The sequence below is a fragment of the Mauremys mutica genome, unplaced genomic scaffold (assembly GCF_020497125.1).
Source record: "Mauremys mutica isolate MM-2020 ecotype Southern unplaced genomic scaffold, ASM2049712v1 Super-Scaffold_100095, whole genome shotgun sequence".
NCBI classification, from domain to species: domain Eukaryota; kingdom Metazoa; phylum Chordata; order Testudines; family Geoemydidae; genus Mauremys; species Mauremys mutica.
The window spans coordinates 319233-337195 of NW_025423264.1; the positions used below are offsets into that span (position 1 = coordinate 319233).

The 17963-nt window shown below is 51.0% G+C and overlaps 3 non-coding genes across 3 annotated transcripts; 1 reads left to right on the forward strand and 2 right to left on the reverse strand.

Moving 5' to 3' along the window:
* The first annotated feature begins 8091 nt into the window (after window positions 1-8091).
* TRNAS-GCU lies at window positions 8092-8173 on the forward strand. The gene has a single exon. It is a non-coding gene; the product is annotated as a tRNA-Ser (tRNA).
* Window positions 8174-14795: 6622 nt separating this feature from the next.
* Window positions 14796-14869, reverse strand: TRNAI-AAU. The gene has a single exon. It is a non-coding gene; the product is annotated as a tRNA-Ile (tRNA).
* A 2699-nt stretch (window positions 14870-17568) lies between these two features.
* TRNAI-AAU lies at window positions 17569-17642 on the reverse strand. Its single transcript has one exon. It is a non-coding gene; the product is annotated as a tRNA-Ile (tRNA).
* Between the last annotated feature and the right edge of the window lie 321 nt (window positions 17643-17963).

Consider the following 17963-nt stretch of genomic DNA (forward strand, 5'->3'; position numbering starts at 1 on the left):
CACCTCCCCCCCACCTTTGACCAACAGTCTGAGGTCCTGCAAAAAGCCTTTGTGATGTCACTGCCACACCCGTCCCTTGCTGTGCTAATGTCCTGCCCCTGCCCAGGCACTTTGGAGGTTTGAGCTACTCCCTGTGGATCACCCCACTCAAGGAGTGTTTGTTCTAGGAAGCAAGCCAGCTAGACAGGAAAACATTGAACACTGCTCCCAATGCTACACTCAGTTTTTCAGAAATTAGTCGACTTTATGGCCAGAAGAGACCATTAGAGCATCTAATCTGACCCCCTGCATATCATAGGCCTCCTGTATGACACCAGAGCTACTTTTGGGGCAAACACATTCCAGAAAGGCATCTAGTCTCTGTTGTGTATTTGGTTGTCATGGGTTTTGTTACTATGGCAACTGAGTTAGACTATTAAGGGATAGCTCAGCTGGTTTCAACCGGCTGAGTGAGCTCTCTGTGTCTGTAAATAAAATGGAGGTTTTGGTTAACTGTCTGCTCTCTGGCCTCAAGTGATTGCTTCCTACACCGGCTGCCGCTAGGACATAACACTGGTGACGAGGATGGGATCCTGGTGCTGCTCCAGTAACAGAAGGAAGTAGAAGTCAAGGTAAAGACCAAACAAAGAAAAAAAGCTGCTTGTTTGCAGTGACTGTGAAAGTGAAACTAAAAATCATTGCTACTCTGACCAGGCCCCTGGAGCCTTTTGATGAGAATACAGAGCAGTGGTGTTGCCGGCCCAAAAAGGCCTGAGGCAGCAAACAGTGGTTCGTTGCCCGGTGTGCGTCGCACTAATTATCACACCAGGGTGGAGAATGCAGAAAAAGTTTATTTGAGCTCAAGTAAGGTGCCAGGGAGATATTTACCATCTCAAATCCTGCACACACAGATACAAGCTGTGTGTGTCTTCTTATACATGATTTCAACAAGGCATCCTCATTACCCCCCACTAGTCTCCTCCCCACTCCTATACAGTGTATAGTTAACAATTAAATCATCCTTGACAGCAGACAATTCATCTCGTAACTTTTCAAGGCTGTTACCTTGGTTTACTTCTGAATTTATTACCTTGTCTCGCCTCCCCTCCCCTCTTTCTAAACTAAACAGGAGATAGTAAAAAGGGGCCCTATCTTCTGGTGTCTTACACTGATAAGAAGCTGTTACACATTCCATTCTCAATACTAGCCTGGGAGTTCAATTAGAGTTTAATATGGAAGCACTTTGGACAAGCATAAAATAACTTTGGTCCATTCAGGCCTGGTACAGAAAAGCTTCATTAATACTGTGGTTTTCTACCCTCCTGAGTTATCTAGGGATATGCCTAATGGCACCAACAGTGGCATGTGTATACTGAGCATTTTGAGCTTTTTGGTATTGCAAATGACATTACAGAAGCGAAGAAGGTGCCAATATTCTTAACTGTTGTAGGGGCTAAAACCTACTCTCTGCTACAAAGCTTACTACACCCTGTTAAGCCTGAGACTAAATCTTACAGTGATATTGTGGAAATCCTGGGGTCTCATTTCTCCCCAAAATCACTGGTAATTGCTGAAAGATATAGGTTCCACAAAAGAGACCAAAAGGAAGATGAAACAGTTGTACAATTTGTAGCCATTTTAAAAAAGCTAGCAGAACACTGTGAATTTAAAGAGATGTTAAATGATGCCCTGCGTGACAGGTTAGTGTGTGGCCTCTGCAGTGAAGCTATACGGAAGCGCCTACTGACAGAGGCTCAGCTTACATTACAGAAGGCTGTTGATATTGCTGTCTCCATGGAACTGGCTACAAGGGAGGCACAATACATCGGTGCACCCCCTAGGGTGCAAAAGGTGTCACAAGAACCGACCCACAAAACTGTGCAGAGTCAAGAATGTTACCGCTGTGGTAAGCTGGGTCACCAGGCATCAGAATGCTGGTGTAAGGACCTGGTGTGTCGACACTGTGGCAAAAAGGGACACATTGAGTGTGCCTGTAAACAAAAGAAAAAGAGGCCTGTGGTCTGGCCGACAAAAAGAGGAACCTTGCATACCCTAGAGCAGACCCAGGATGATCAAGGTGACACCTCCTCACAAGAGGAAGTGCCACTGCATGTTTTGTCTTTGGCAGCAGGCTCACATGAATACTGGGTAACCCCCTTATTGGAGGGCAAACCTATACGCATGGAACTAGACACCGGTGCAGCTGTCTCGCTGGTTCCTGAGACTGTTTATAAGGAAAAGCTACAGCATCTTCCGCTTAAGGCAACAAAAACTGTTCTGAAGACGTATACAGGTGAAGCTGTGCCCATGTTGGGCACTATTGATGTTAAGGTGGAGCTCAATGGACGGGCGGCTAAATTGCCACTGTTTGTGGTGAGAGGTAACTACCCAGCCTTAATGGGTAGGTCTTGGCTTGGGAAGATTCAGCTGAACTGGGCAGAAGTGCACCGGATGACTAAAGAAGAAACCAGTCTAACCCCTATACTAAGGAAACATGCTGCTGTTTTTGGAGATGATTTGGGAAGTATGAAGGGAATCACTGTGACATTGAACATTAAACCTGGCAGTCCACCAAAATATCTGAAAGCCCGAACTGTGCCATATGCCATCAGGCCAAACGTTGAAGCAGACCTGGAGCGCCTGGTCACCAATGGAGTCCTAATACCAGTTACCCATAGCTCATGGGCCACTCCTATCGTTCCAATAGTGAAGAAAGATGGCTCTCTCCGGATTTGCGGTGATTTTAAAGTCACTGTCAACCCAGTGTTGTGTGCAGAGCAATACCCGCTTCCCCGCATCGATGACCTCTTCGCAGGCCTGGCTGGGGGACAAAAGTTCAGTAAGATTGATCTGAGTCAAGCATATTTACAGATGCACGTCGATGAAAAGTCCCAAGAACTGTTGACTATTGTGACTCATACGGGGCTTTATCGATACTGTCGCCTACCCTTCGGAATCACATCGGCTCCCGCCCTGTTCCAGAGGGCTATGGACCAGATCTTGTGTGGCTTGTCAGGAGTTCAGTGCTATCTGGATGATATCCTGGTCACTGGAAGAAATGAAGAGGATCACTTAAAGAATTTAGAGGCTACCCTACAAAGACTGGAAGAGTATGGCCTACGAGTTCGCAAAGACAAGTGTGAATTCTTCAAGCCCTCTGTTGAATATTTGGGACACATCATTGATTCTGCAGGTCTTCATAAGGCCCCTGCAAAAGTTAAAGCTATTGTGGAGGCTCCCCCACCTCGAAATGTAAGCCAGCTGCGCTCATTTCTAGGACTACTGAACTATTATGGAAAGTTCATCTCACAGTTAGCCACACTGCTAAAACCACTTCATGAGCTCCTTGGGCAGAACAAGGCCTGGAAGTGGACTGAAGCCTGTGATGTTGCATTTAACAAAGCTAAGGATGCATTGTTAAATTCTGAAGTTCTAACGCACTTTGATCCATCCTTACCACTGCAATTGGCCTGCGATGCTTCCCCTTATGGAGTGGGAGCGGTCGTGTCACACATTATGCCTTCGGGAGAAGAAAGACCTATTGCTTTTGCTTCACGCACTCTAAGCAAAGCAGAAACTAACTACGCCCAAATCGAACGTGAGGCATTAGGAATTGTTTTTGGAATTAGGAAGTTTCATCAGTACCTGTTTGGGCGAAAGTTTACTCTTCTTACAGACCATCGACCTCTGACATCAATTTTTGGACCCTACACAGGCATTCCCCCATTAGCTGCTAGTCGTATGCAACGTTGGGCATTGATACTTTCTGCACACACATATGAAATCAAATATCGGAAATCCACTCTGCACGGCAATGCAGATGGCCTCTCAAGGTTGCCTTTACCGGTCAAACATCAAGATAGTGCCCAAAAGGAAATCTTCTACTTTGAACAGGTAGAGAATACACCCATCACTGCTACTCAGATAAAGAAGGCAACCCGCGTTGACCCAGTATTATCCCAAGTTATGGACCTGGTGATGCATGGAAAATCTCGACAAACCTCTCCGGTCTCACCCGACCTTGTTCCCTACATGTCCAGGCGGACGGAGTTATCGGTCCAATCTGGTTGTTTGTTGTGGGGGAGGCGTGTCATTATTCCACCACCCCTGAGATCACAGATGTTAGAACAGCTACATTCCGGTCACTGTGGAATAGTGCGCATGAAGGAAATTGCACGAAGCTATTTTTGGTGGCCTAGATTGGACAGTGCTATTGAAGAGAAGGCAAAAGCTTGTATGTCATGTCAGGGTGTAAGAAATGCACCCCAGTTGGCACCCCTACACCCATGGGACTGGCCTGAAAACCCGTGGCAACGTATTCACATTGACTTTGCTGGCCCCCTTGAAGGAAGCATGTTCTTGGTGGCAATAGATGCCCATTCTAAATGGCCAGAAGTCTCTATAATGCAGTCCACTACTGCAGAGAGTACTATTCAAAAACTACGAGGACTCTTTAGTCGTTTTGGTCTGCCAGAACAACTTGTGAGCGACAACAGACCGCAGTTCGCCTCTCAGGAGTTTCAAAATTTTATGAAGGCAAATGGGATACACCACATCACGTCAGCACCATATCATCCGTCCACCAACGGATTAGCTGAAAGATTTGTGCAGACAATGAAAAACGCTTTGAAATCAGCAAAGGGACAACACTCCATTCAAAAGCGTCTGGATACCTTCTTACTTTCCTATAGAAACACACCTCATGCTACGGCCCAGGCTTCCCCAGCCTTTCTAATGATGGGACGACAGCTGCGCACTTGCTTTGATCTGCTGAAACCTTCTGAACCCAGACAAACTGTGCAACATCAGCAGCAATATCAAGTCATCAGACAGGCACCCAGAGCAAAAGACCGAACCTTTAGCCCAGGACAGCCAGTTTTGGCTCGGAATTATACTTCCAGAGCTAAATGGGTCCCGGCCACAGTCATCACTCAAACAGGACCTGTTTCCTATACAGTCCGGACTGTAGAGAATCTTACCTGGCGGCGACATGTAGATCAGCTGTTGCCAGGTCATGCCAGTCTTCAGGACGCATCTGCAGTTGAGGGGTCTGACTTCACCCCTCCTGGTGAGACACCGAATCATGAGTCACCTGTTCCTGACTGTTCTCCTCCATTACCGCCGGCAGCTGAGATACCCCTTTGCCCAGCACGAGCTGATACCACCTCCTCACCTATTCGTGCTGCGGACCCTGAGCCCCTAGTACTTTCGGGTGCAACAACACCAGAAGTTCGCCGTAATCCACCTAGAGACAGAAGGCCTCCTCATCGGCTGGATCTTTAGTTAGGGCGAACCCACGGTTATGGGGCAAAATAATCCCCAGGGTTTAGCCGGGAATGGAGGCAGTCTACCCTCCTTCTCTAGTTTAGTGTGTGTTTTATTTTGGGGATGTTCTTATTAGGGGGGGAGGAATATGTTGTGTATTTGGTTGTCATGGGTTTTGTTACTATGGCAACTGAGTTAGACTATTAAGGGATAGCTCAGCTGGTTTCAACCGGCTGAGTGAGCTCTCTGTGTCTGTAAATAAAATGGAGGTTTTGGTTAGCTGTCTGCTCTCTGGCCTCAAGTGATTGCTTCCTACACCGGCTGCCCCTCGGACATAACAGTCTCCTTTAGATGACATCAGGAGATGGTGAATCCACCACTTTCCTTGGTAGCTTGTTCCTGCGGTGAATCATCCTCGCTGTTGAATATTTGTGTCTTATTCCTAATATGAATTTGTCTCTTTTCACCTTCCAGCCACTGGGTCTTGTTATGCCTTTCTCTCCTCGATTAAAAAGCCCTTTAATACCCAATCTTTTGTCTCCATTAAGGCCCTTCAACACTTCAATGAAGTCACCTTTCAATCTTCTTTTGATAAGCTAAACAGGTTGAGCTCGTTCAATAGCTCACTAGAAGGCATTTTTCTCCAGCCCTCAGAACACTTCGTGGCTCTTTGGTCATCAGATTCCTGAACTGCAGCTGGATGTGGCTCTTGTTCTTCTGCACAGCACAGCTCCAGGAGAAGAGGGATCTGCAAATGTACATTCATATGATCCCTTTGTTTAACTGATGAAAACATAAACTAGACACTTAGAGGACTGGAACTGATTTCAGCTGATGAACAGCTTTGCTAGGTTTTTATGCATTTGGACAGCGAAATGTTGAGTGTTTACATTGATATCAAGCACCCCCGTATAGTGGAGCTCCTGAACATAATGGAGAATGGAAATGGAAATTTTTTCCTTTTTTAAAAAAAAAGAAAGAGGGTTATAAGAGAACATGGGGGTTTGAACTGAAGACTACATAAACTGCAGTCAAGCACTGTAACACTGAGCAATATCCCCATGACAACAGGAGTATGGAACTGTGATGTCCAGCACTTTGAAGGACAGACCCTGCTTCATCGAGGTCCTTTGCCATTCCCAAACCACAGGTGGTTTTAAAAATGGGGTTTGATTAAACTTCTTAAATGTGGTAAACACCACAGCTTGCACACCCACCGATATAGCTTCTCCCACTGACATCGCTGCCACCTCTTTGGGAAGTGGATTAACTGCACCCCCAGGAAAACTCCCCTCAGCATAGAGCAGTGGTTCTCAAACTGTGTGTCAGGACCCTAAAGTGGGATGTGAGCCTGTTTTAATGGGGTCGCCAGGGCTGGCATTAGACTTGTTGGGGCCTGGGGCTGAAGCCAGAAGTCTGAGCCCCACCACCCAGGGCTGAATCCCTCAAGCTCTGGTTTTGCCCTCCCCCAACTGGGGCAGGGCTCAGGCTTTGTGTCCTCTGCCTCTGCTCAGTGTGGAGGGGCTTGGTGCGTCTTTCCAGGGCCATGTAGTAAGGGTTTTTTTAGCAGAAGGGGGTTGCAGTAAAAAGAAGTTGGAGAAACCCTGGCATAGAGCCTCTGAATATGTCTAGACTTGGCTCCCTGTGGCAGATCAGACACTGAACGTGCAGCCATGGAGACACCACGCACCAGCCTTGCCTAGCAGGCAAGAATCCAACCTCCACAGAAAGACGCCCGTTGTTTTCTAACCCATCTCCCTAAGCCCTCAGCCACCACCACTTAACAAAGGGGCTTTTCTACACGATGGTTCTGGTCTCACTGAAGGGTCATTGCCAATTGTTTGCTCAGACCAGCATTAGGGAAAATGGTGCCCTGGGCAAAGCTTGTACTTTGGCACTTCCCCGTTGCCCCTGGACGATCTCCACTCCCCCTTTACCGCTAGCTTCTGCACTCCCAGCCCTTGCACCTCCCTAACTCCTGCCCCCTCCTGTGCCCCCTTTGCCCTTAACTCCCTGGGCCACCAGCCATTGCCCCTCTCAGGCAGCCCATTCACATGGTTCCAGTGCTGGAGCCCCCACACTTGTTCTCCCTTTCCCTGGGCTTTGTCATCACTAGCCCCTGATTAGCGAGTAGGGTTCAGTGGTCCCCAAAATGTGGGGAATGACTCCTAGGGGGACACAGAGGAACATTCATGGGGGCACCTCAGGGTCCGAGCCAGCCCCCATGGAGGGAGCAGCACTCAGCTCCACTCTGCCCCAGCTCTTCCCCAACCCCACCCTCAGCCTGGGGGTCTGACTCCCTGCTCGGCCTCGACCCCCTAACCCCTGTCTGCACCCCTCTCCCCAGCAAGCAACAGCCCCACTCCCAGCCTCGGTTCTTGACTGCAGCTTCCGCGGGGCCACAGCCATGGCTAAGAGGGCACAGTGTGAAATGTTTGGGGACCACTGGTTTAGGGTGATGTTCTCAATCACTTCTACAAAGTCCAATAAAAGCTATTCCTCACCCACCTACCCCTCCATCAGGACCAACTAGGTATGTTCTGCTGCCCCTCACTCATGCAGGAAGGATAATAACATTTCATTCCACTCAATCCTAAAGTGATTTGTAACCCAACACCACCAAAACTGGTAATTTTGGGAAAGTGGCCCCATCATGCTGCATACCTAGGCAGAGTACGTGTGTCTGTGCAAACACGGTCTGTTCCTGAAGTCTTTCCCCCAGCTCCTCACTAGGTGTGAGGGGGGAGCTCATTCAGCTTCTGCTTCCGCTTAGTATTTAAAATCTCCTTATTGTCCCTAGCTCTGCTGGCCTTAGATTTCTATTCCTGTCTTTTGCTTGACAGCTCAGATGAGGTGGCCGAGTGGTTAAGGTGATGGACTGCTAATCCATTGTGCTCTGCACGCATGGGTTCGAATCCCATCCTCATCGGATGCATTTAGTCATCACCCCCTCCTTTGTAGACAACCATGTCCCCTTTTGGTACAATGACAGATCAAACAATGTTCCTTCTTGCAAACAGAAACCCAGAACTCCCTTGCTTAAAATAAAATGTCTAAATCCCAGATTTCTTTAAAAAAAAATTCTCTAGTGCTGTATTTCTTAGTTTTTATCTCAAAAGGGAACATCCTCATCATCTCCCCCAAACACCCTGGGACCTGCCCAAATTATTAAAATACCCTCACCCCGAGCAAGGCCAGAGCAGTGAACCAGAGCTAGTGTCTAGGCCAAGCTGCTCTGAAGGAGGCAACTCCAACATTTTCTCCCTGCTTCCCTTGGCAAAGTCTGACTGAGAAAACAAAATTCCCCAAACTGCAAATTTTCTGCTGAAAAACCAATACTAGTCTGTTTGGGGACTTTGGTTTGCAAGTATTATTGTTATTATTCTCTTCTGATTTCTGAGTCAGTTCAGTTCAGTCTTTGTCCTCCAGGTGTGTTTCCAGCTGCTGAGTTGTGGGGGAGAGAGGCCAAGTCATGATGTCTCTTCCTCTCTTTCATAGTTTCTTCCAATTTGCTAGGAAGCTCCTTTGCTATGATGTGAGTCAAGCAGTGTCCATTGTCTCTGTGCTATCTCGGAGAAGCCTGCATTGTACACGGTTCCTGGGATAGTCCTTTGGAGTGTGGATCCCTTCAATGGGCCAGCAGCGAGTCTGGCGCCTCCCTTGTCGCACCTGAAAGGCTGGTGGGGGGTATTTCCCAACCTCATAACATATTTCAGTAACGCACACAGAGCAAAACTTCATAACTTCCCAACCAATGCGAGCACACACAAGCCAACATGATATTAATGTTAAACAGATCAAGACTTTTGAAATGATACTTCACCAGGCAGACTTTGTACAAACCATGGCATCATTATATGAGAGTGGTGAATATGGGGCTTCCAGGTGCTGCTTTGAGCACAGCGTGCCACACCTGGGCTTACACTGCAATGGAGACGTACCCTTAGAGTCCATCTCTCCTGGGATAAAGATGGCAGCAGGGCTGGCCTGGGTCATCTGACTTGGGCTCATGGAGCTAAAGCTGAGGGGCTAAAAACTGTGGTGCAGATATTTGTGTTCACGCTGAAGCCTGGGCTCAGAAACCCTCACCCCTCATGGGGCCTCAGAGGTTGGGCTCAAGCCCATATGTCTGCACTGTAATTTTATAGAGGTTGGGAGGGAGTTTAGCAAGTGGAAATGGTAAAACCGCATTGAGGGGAGTGGACTCAATCCTAAAGTGATTTGTAACCCAACACCACCAAAACTGGTAATTTTGGGAAAGTGGCCCCATCATGCTGCATACCTAGGCAGAGTACGTGTGTCTGTGCAAACACGGTCTGTTCCTGAAGTCTTTCCCCCAGCTCCTCACTAGGTGTGAGGGGGGAGCTCATGGGGCCTCAGAGGTTGGGCTCAAGCCCATTTGTCTTCATTGTAATTTTATAGTCTTGCAGCCCCAGCTCCATAACCCTGAGTCAGCTGACCCGGGCTTTGGGACAGGTGCCCTGGGTGTGTTAATCACAGTGTAGACGTAACATTAGGCTACATCTCCAGTGCAATGAAACACTCTCGGCTGGCCCGTGTCGGATTAATCAGGATCACGCAGCTTGGTCTGGAGTAAAGTTGCAGTGTCCGTGTCTGGGCTCAGGCTCAGTCCCCTGCTCCAGGAGCCCAGAAGGGTGGGAGGGAGTTTAGCGAGTGGAAATGGTGAAACCGTATTGAGGGGACTGGACCACTAACCTATCAGCTCTTAACACCCAAACTTTCAGTAACTCTATTGAAAGACAGGAGATCTACATTACCCACTTCACCTCTCTAAAAAGGAAAAAGGACTGTAAGCTGTCTAAACTCCTACCTGCCACATGGGGCCACAACCGTGATACCCCTAACCCACCCAGCAATATCGTCAATCTATCCAGCCACACACTCAGCCCAGAAGAACAGTCTGTCCTATCTCGGGGACTCTCTTTCTGCCCTGCCACCCCCACCAACATGATACAGTTCTGCGGCGATCTGGAAGCCTACTTTCGCCGTCTCCGACTCAAAGAATACTTCCAGGACAACACTGAACAGCGCACTGATACACAGTTACCCTCCCACCAACAGCACAAGAAGAAGAACTCCACATGGACTCCTCCTGAGGGTCGAAATGACAGTCTGGACCTATACATTGAATGCTTCCGCCAACGTGCACAGGCAGAAATTGTGGAAAAACAACATCGCTTGCCTCACAACCTAAGTCGTGCAGAACGCAATGCCATCCACAGCCTCAGAAACCATCCTGACATTATAATCAAAGAGGCTGATAAAGGAGGTGCTGTTGTCATCATGAACAGGTCTGACTACCAAAAGGAGGCCGCCAGACAACTCTCCAACACCAAATTTTACAGGCTACTTCCCTCAGATCCCACTGAGGAATACACTAAGAAACTGCACCATCTACTCAGGACACTCCCTACACTAGCACCGGAACAAATCAACATACCCTTAGAGCCCCGACCAGGGTTATTCTATCTACTACCCAAGATCCACAAACCCGGAAATCCTGGACGCCCCATCATCTCTGGCATTGGAACTCTCACTGAAGGACTGTCTGGATATGTGGACTCTCTACTCAGACCCTATGTTACCAGCACTCCCAGCTATCTCCGTGACACCACTGATTTCCTAAGGAAACTACAGTGCATTGGTGACCTTCCAGAAAACACCATCCTAGCCACCATGGATGTAGAGGCTCTCTACACAAACATCCCACACACTGATGGAATACAAGCTATCAGGAACAGTATCCCTGATGATGCCACAGCACAACTGGTTGCTGAGCTCTGTGCCTTTATCCTCACACACAACTATTTCAAATTTAATGACAATATATATCTCCAGATCAGTGGCACCGCTATGGGCACCCGCATGGCCCCACAATATGCCAATATTTTTATGGCCGACCTGGAACAACGCTTCCTCAGCTCCCGTCCACTCACGCCCCTTCTCTACCTACGCTACATTGATGACATCTTCATCATCTGGACCCATGGGAAGGAGACTCTGGAAAAATTCCACCATGATTTCAACAGCTTCCACCCCTCCATCAACCTCAGCCTGGACCTACCTACACGGGAGGTCCACTTCCTAGACACCACGGTGCAAATAAGTGGTGGTCACATTAACACCACCCTATACCGAAAACCTACCGACCGCTATGCCTACCTTCATGCCTCCAGCTTCCATCCCGGGCACACCACAAGATCCATTGTCTACAGCCAAGCACTGAGGTACAACCGTATCTGCTCTAACCCCGCAGACAGAGACCAACACCTAGAAAATCTCCACCAAGCATTCTCAAGACTACAGTACCCACACAAGGAAATAAGGAAACAGATCAACAGAGCCAGATGTGTACCCAGAAGCCTCCTACTGCAAGACAAACCCAAGAAAGAAACCAACAGGACTCCACTGGCCATCACATACAGTCCCCAGCTCAAACCCCTCCAACGCATCATCAGGGATCTACAACCCATCCTGGACAATGATCCCACACTTTCACAGGCCTTGGGTGGCAGGCCAGTCCTCGCCCACAGACAACCTGAAGCATATTCTCACCAACAACTGCACACCGCACCATAGTAACTCTAGCTCAGGAACCAACCCATGCAACAAACCTCGATGCCAACTCTGCCCACATATCTACACCAGCAACACCATCACAGGACCTAACCAGATCAGCCACACCATCACCGGTTCATTCACCTGCACGTCCACCAATGTAATATATGCCATCATATGCCAGCAATGCCCCTCTGCTATGTACATCGGCCAAACTGGACAGTCTCTAAGGAAAAGGATAAATGGACACAAATCAGACATTAGGAATGGCAATATACAAAAACCTGTAGGAGAACACTTCAACCTCCCTGGCCACACAATAGCAGATTTTAAGGTGGCCATCCTACAGCAAAAAAACTTTAGGACCAGACTTCAAAGAGAAACTGCTGAGCTCCAGTTCATCTGCAAATTTAACACCATCAGCTTAGGACTAAACAAAGACTGTGAATGGCTTGCCAATTACAGAACCAGTTTCTCCTCCCTTGGTTTTCACACCTCAGCTGCTGGAACAGGGCCTCATCCTCCCTGATTGATCTAACCTCGTTATCTCCAGCTTGCTTCTTGCTTGCTTATATATACACACCTGCCCCTGGACATTTCCACTGCTTGCATCCGAAGAAGTGGGTATTCACCCACGAAAGCTCATGCTGCAAAACGTCTGTTAGTCTATAAGGTGCCACAGGATTCTTTGCTGCTTCTACAGTCACAAGTTTGCATATGTCCTGTCTGCAGTGCTGTGCAATGGCTGCTGCACTTCAGGGTGCATATACTGCATGGTGATGGGGGTTGAGTGCAGAGTGTAAGGGTCATAGTTCTCAGGGCTGGTTGGTGAACGTACAGGTGTTGGAGGCAGCTGGTGGTGGTAAGAACCTGGATGCTGTGGAAGGGGGTTTGGAGCTAACATTGGGGCAGAAAAGAATAAAATTTGGGACGGGGGGGCTGTGGGGCAGCACGGGACTGCTCTGCCTGCATGGCTACGAGTGCCTGGAGAGAGTCCGCTTGGCGTGCCAGGATGCCTAGCAGCTGGCCTGTGCTTTTCCTCTTTGCCACAGTGTTTCTCCACCAATGTCTCTGGCGGATCCTGCTGTCCCTCTGGTGGATCCTGCTTTCCCTTTCTCTCTACTCCTGCAGCTGTTTACTCTCTCAAGCAGAGTGATCAATAACTGTTTTCAGCCTGTCTTCCCTGGTTTTTCGAGGCTTTTTCCTCAGATTCTGTAGTCTCTGTGCTGTGGTAGATCTGGGCCGTCCAGCAGTCAAGGTCACTTCTTGAAGGCAAAAATGGCAACATTTAACAGGGTAGCATTGTTAATTATCTCATCCAAACAGTAATTCCCACACACTGAAGGAGTTTTCAGTGTTCACTTTAGTATTCTTTTCCCATACCAAATAAGACCACACATAACACAACAGGAGACAGGAAATGGTGAGTAAGGGGTACTGAGATTGCTTCAGGGCTGTGCAGGGGTTTCTGTGCATTGGGGACAGCAAACAGCTGCATGGGGGATCTGCACTAAACAGTCTCCCAACATTTTCCACAGGAGTTACTCCTGGAAGATATCTCCCTGCTGCGGGTCACTAGGGAAGAGCGGGAAGGTCTTCTACAGCAATGCGGATTCTGCCCTGGCCCCTATGCAGCTTGCCTGTGTGCAGCAATCGTCCCCCCACCCCTCGCGGCACAGTGGCGTGGACGAGTTAGACTGACTGGGACAAGGACCACAGTGGCTCTCCCTATAAACCTGCGTAGGCACATTGCCCACGCTCTGGCTGAAACTTTTGAGGAGATTACTGCAGCCGATTACCGCGACGTGATAGACTACATCAATGGGCTATTCCACATCTAGGCATGCATGTATGCAGCCCTAACCCCCCCTCCTCTCCTGAAACATTTCCACCCTGAAAATAAAAGACGCTTACTGGTAACTCGCTCCTCTGTTTGTCCTTCAGCAACTGCTGGCTGCTGCGATTGGCTTCCTTCCTCCTGGCTTGAGAAGAGCTCCTGGCTGCATGCCTCCTGGGACTCTGGGGTGTCTTCCCCCATCCCAGTAGCTTCACTCGTGGTTTCCACCCCCCCGCCTCCTCCTGCTGCTCCTGTCCCCCACCCTGCTCAGAAGTGTCCATCGTGGTCCTCGGATTGGCAGTGGGGTCACCCCAAGTATCGCGTCCATCTCCCTGTAAAAACGGCAGGTCGTGGGGGCAGCGCCAGATCGGCGGTTCCCCTCGCGGGCTTTGTAATAGGCAATCCGCAGCTCCTTTACTTTAACCCTGCATTGCAGCGCGTCCCGATCATGGCCCCTATCCAGCATGGACCTTGATACCTGCTCAAAGATATCATAATTCCTACAGCTGGAGCGCAGCTGGGACTGCACAGCTTCCTCCCCCCAAACACTAATGAGGTCCAGCAACTCGCCATTGCTCCATGCTGGGGCTCGTTTGCCGCGTGGAGGCATGGTCACCTGGAAAGATTAACTGATTGCACTCCACACCTGGCTGCAGCAAACAGGAAGGGGATTTTTAAAATTCCCGGGGCACTTAAAGGGCGGGTCACCTGAGGCCAGAGCAGTAGAGTGCAAACTGATGAGCAGAGTGGCTGAACAGGAATTCTGGGATACCTCCTTATTCCCTGGAGGCCAATTAAAGCGCTGGTGTGTGTCCACACCTGATGAGCAGCGCTGGATCACCAGCGCTGCATTCCTTATACCCCAACCCGAACGGGTGCACAGCCAGCGCTGCAGCCAGGGAGTTACAGCACTGGATGTGCCTTGCAAGTGTGGACGGAGTCTCCAAGTTCCTTTCAGGCAGCAGGTGGAGCGAGGAGCCCAGGGAGGGGAGCCCAAGGAGGTGTCAGGAGCTTGGTCCTGCCCCGGCGCCTGCGCCCAGCAGGGCTCTTGCCCGCTCCTGGCCCACCTGGTTTTGGCATCTGCCACCCTTAGCAGTCAGCCAAAAGAGCAGAAGCCACCCTCTCCCTCCCGAAGTGGCCAGCATGGGGCTTGAACCCATGACCTTGGAGTTATTAGCATCACGCTCTAACCAACTGAGCTAGCTGGCAGATGGCAAGCCCTCCCTTGCCTGACCCTTTTGGAAGGAGTCAGTGGCTGGCGCGGGGAACGATGTGGCCTCCATTATCGAATGGATGGATCGAGACATCACCTGCCAAGGTAGGAGAATTAGCTCAAGTGGTAGCTCGCTCGCTTTGCATGCGAGAGGCAGTGGGATCAATGCCCGCATTCTCCAGCGGCAAGGCAGCCCAAGGCCCTTCTCTTGCCCTTTTTTTAGAAGCCATGGACAGTCAGCCGGCTCAGCTCCTCCAGTGGCCTCCATCCCTCTCCCCTCTTGGCCTCCCAAAAAGCCAGCCCTTGCGGAGCACAAAGCTCTTCCTCCCCGGCCCTTCTCCCTCTTGCGCTGACTGGGAGGCTGGAGACAGCTGGGGGAAGTTAGCTCAAATGGAAGAGCAGGGGAGAAGTAGTCAGACCCAGACACACATTCTCCAGCCTGCTCTGCTCTGCTTTGCTCTGCTGGGCTGGGCTCTAGTGGGGGACCTGCACCTTTCTTTCTGAGCTCTCACTGGAGCACAATCCCTTTCCTCCTCCCTCCCTGCTAGTCTATGCCAAGCTCATTGGCCGGGAGGGAGAGCCACTCAAATACAGAATTACTCACATCCCAGGGGTCCATGAAGGGAATGAGGAGATGGGCGGGATGGCACGCAATACCAGCTCAGCTGAGACCATGAGACCTCGCAGCCTCCTGATCTCAGGCAGCCTGGCAGCCGTGGAGCAGAGCAGAGCACGCAGACAGCTTGGAGACAGCCAAAGCGGGGAAGGGCTGCGTTGGTCTGGAAGAGGGAGTGGGTGGCTGTCTATCCTGGCGGAGGCAGGGTCGTTTTGCTGTATGCTGGGCCAGGGGCCAGGGAGTCTGCTAGAGTTGCTGAGCTGGGCCTGCTCCTGGCTTTGCTTGGGTTAGAGGAAAGTGGTGAAGATAGGAACGGCCCTCCTGGGTGAGACCGATGGTCCAGCTAGGCCACTATCCCGTCTTCTGACAGTAACCGATGCCAGGCGCTTCAGAGGCAATGGCCAGAGCAGGCAATCGTCAAGTGATCTATCCCTGCGTTGTCTTCTGAAGTTTGGTGCTTGTTTCAGGGGCTAACTCTCAGCCCAGACACACTCCAGGGAGGGAGCGTTGGTGTTTGTGCCGAGGAGCGTGGCTGGGACTCGGACCCCCTTCCCCAGCTCTGGGTAGCGCCCCGCCCCCATTTCAGGCTGTGTTCTGCTTAAGGCCACAGAGCCCTTGCCTTTTTTTGCCCAGTGCCTGAGAATCAGGACAGCTGCAGGGAATTAGCTCAAGCGGCAGAGCGCTCGCTTTGCATGCGAGAGGTAGTGGGGGGGGGGGGCGATGCCCGTATTCTCCGAGCCTGTCAACTAAGGGCTCCTGATGAGCGTGGTGGACAGGAGAGTCGGCCATCTGACTTTTGGCCTTGCTGCCCGTAGCAGTCAGGCCGAAAAATCAAAAGCCATCCTCCCCAGGCCCACAGCCACCCAGGGGCTCCTCTTCACCATCTGGCCTCCACGAATGCCGCACTCTGACCAGCTGAACCAGGCAAGCCACGGGAAACTTCTCAAGGTCTTCCCCTGCTGTGGGCTTGGATGCGAAAAGCACCTGGCCGTTCATCAGCTGTTGCAAGCAGTGTGCAGAGTAGGAGTAGCGATGGGGCTGTACCTTTCCACAGCATCTCAATTTGGGCAGCTTTCCATTCCCCTTTTCTGTGTAATGTCCCTCCCACGGGTTTCACTTGCGGAGCTGTACAACTCTGGCAGGGTGGCCATTTAGAAATCTTTTCCTTGCTTTTCTTTTTCGCCTGGCTCCAGCGTTAGGACCGTTTGGGTGTTTCAGTGTGTCTGTTTTCCCATTGGGAGGCATTTGGAAGTTTGGAAGGGGAGCAAGTTGGCTTTCTGCACAGGTAGGGCCCTTGGCCGTAAAGCTTAGCTCCGTCAGTGCGTCTGCATGGGGTTCCTCCAGTGCCTCAAGAGCCCGTGCTAAACTCTCGGTGTGGGCGTTTGGCTTGCGCCAGTCAGAGTGCGGTGCCTGCGTCTTCCCAGGGCCGGCTCCCGTGAGGCGCGCATAACTTGGGAGGAAAGGGGTAGAAGCGAAAGCAAGGGAAGCTGACTTCGAGTGGTGGTGCCCCTGGGCGGAGTGGTCCTCCTGCTCCTTCCTGTCGGAGGGGTGGGCTTGGGGGGTCTGGCTGTGGGCGGTGGGAGGATGGTGTCCAGGGAAGTCCCAAAGGTCACCCTGCACCGGCGGAGTGTGAAGCCTCTCCCCTAGGTTGGGGTGCCGAGTATTAAGCCTTCCTCTGTGGCTTGGGCTGGGGAGCGTGATCCGGCGTCGGGTAAATTTGGGTGGAGCTGGCGGCCGGCAAGAATTCGGGCCATCAGGTCAACCCCCTGTGGACAATGGGGGCGAGCCAGCAGGCCTGCGATTTTGGCTTCGCGAGCGGGCAGCTCAAGCCTGGCCTCCTATGAGCCTGGAAGGCAGCCGGCCGGGCTCACCCATCTCCTCCCTGGGTCCAAGTTCCTTTCAGGCAGCAGGTGGAGCGAGGAGCCCAGGGAGGGGAGCCCAAGGAGGTGTCAGGAGCTTGGTCCTGCCTGGCGCCTGCACCCAGCAGGGCTCTTGCCCACTCCCGGCCCACCTGGTTTTGGCCTCTGCCACCCCTAGCAGTCAGCCAAAAGAGCAGAAGCCACCCTCTCCCTCCCGGAGTGGCCAGCATGGGGCTTGAACCCATGACCTTGGCGTTATTAGCACCATGCTCTAGCCAACTGAGCTAGCCGGCCCACGGCAAGCCCTCCCTTGCCTGACCCTTTTGGAAGGAGTCAGTGGCTGGCGCGGGGAACGATGTGGCCTCCGTTATCGAATGGATGGATCGAGACACCACCTGCCAAGGTAGGGGAATTAGCTCAAGTGGTAGAGCGCTCACTTCGCATGCGAGAGGCAGTGGGGGGCAATGCCCGCATTCTCCGAGCCTGTCGACTAAGGGCTCCTGATGAGCGTGGTGGACGGGAGAGTCGGCCATCTGACTTTTGGCCTTGCTGCCCGTAGCGGTACGGCCGAAAAATCAAAAGCCATCCTCCCCAGGCCCACAGCCACCCAGGGGC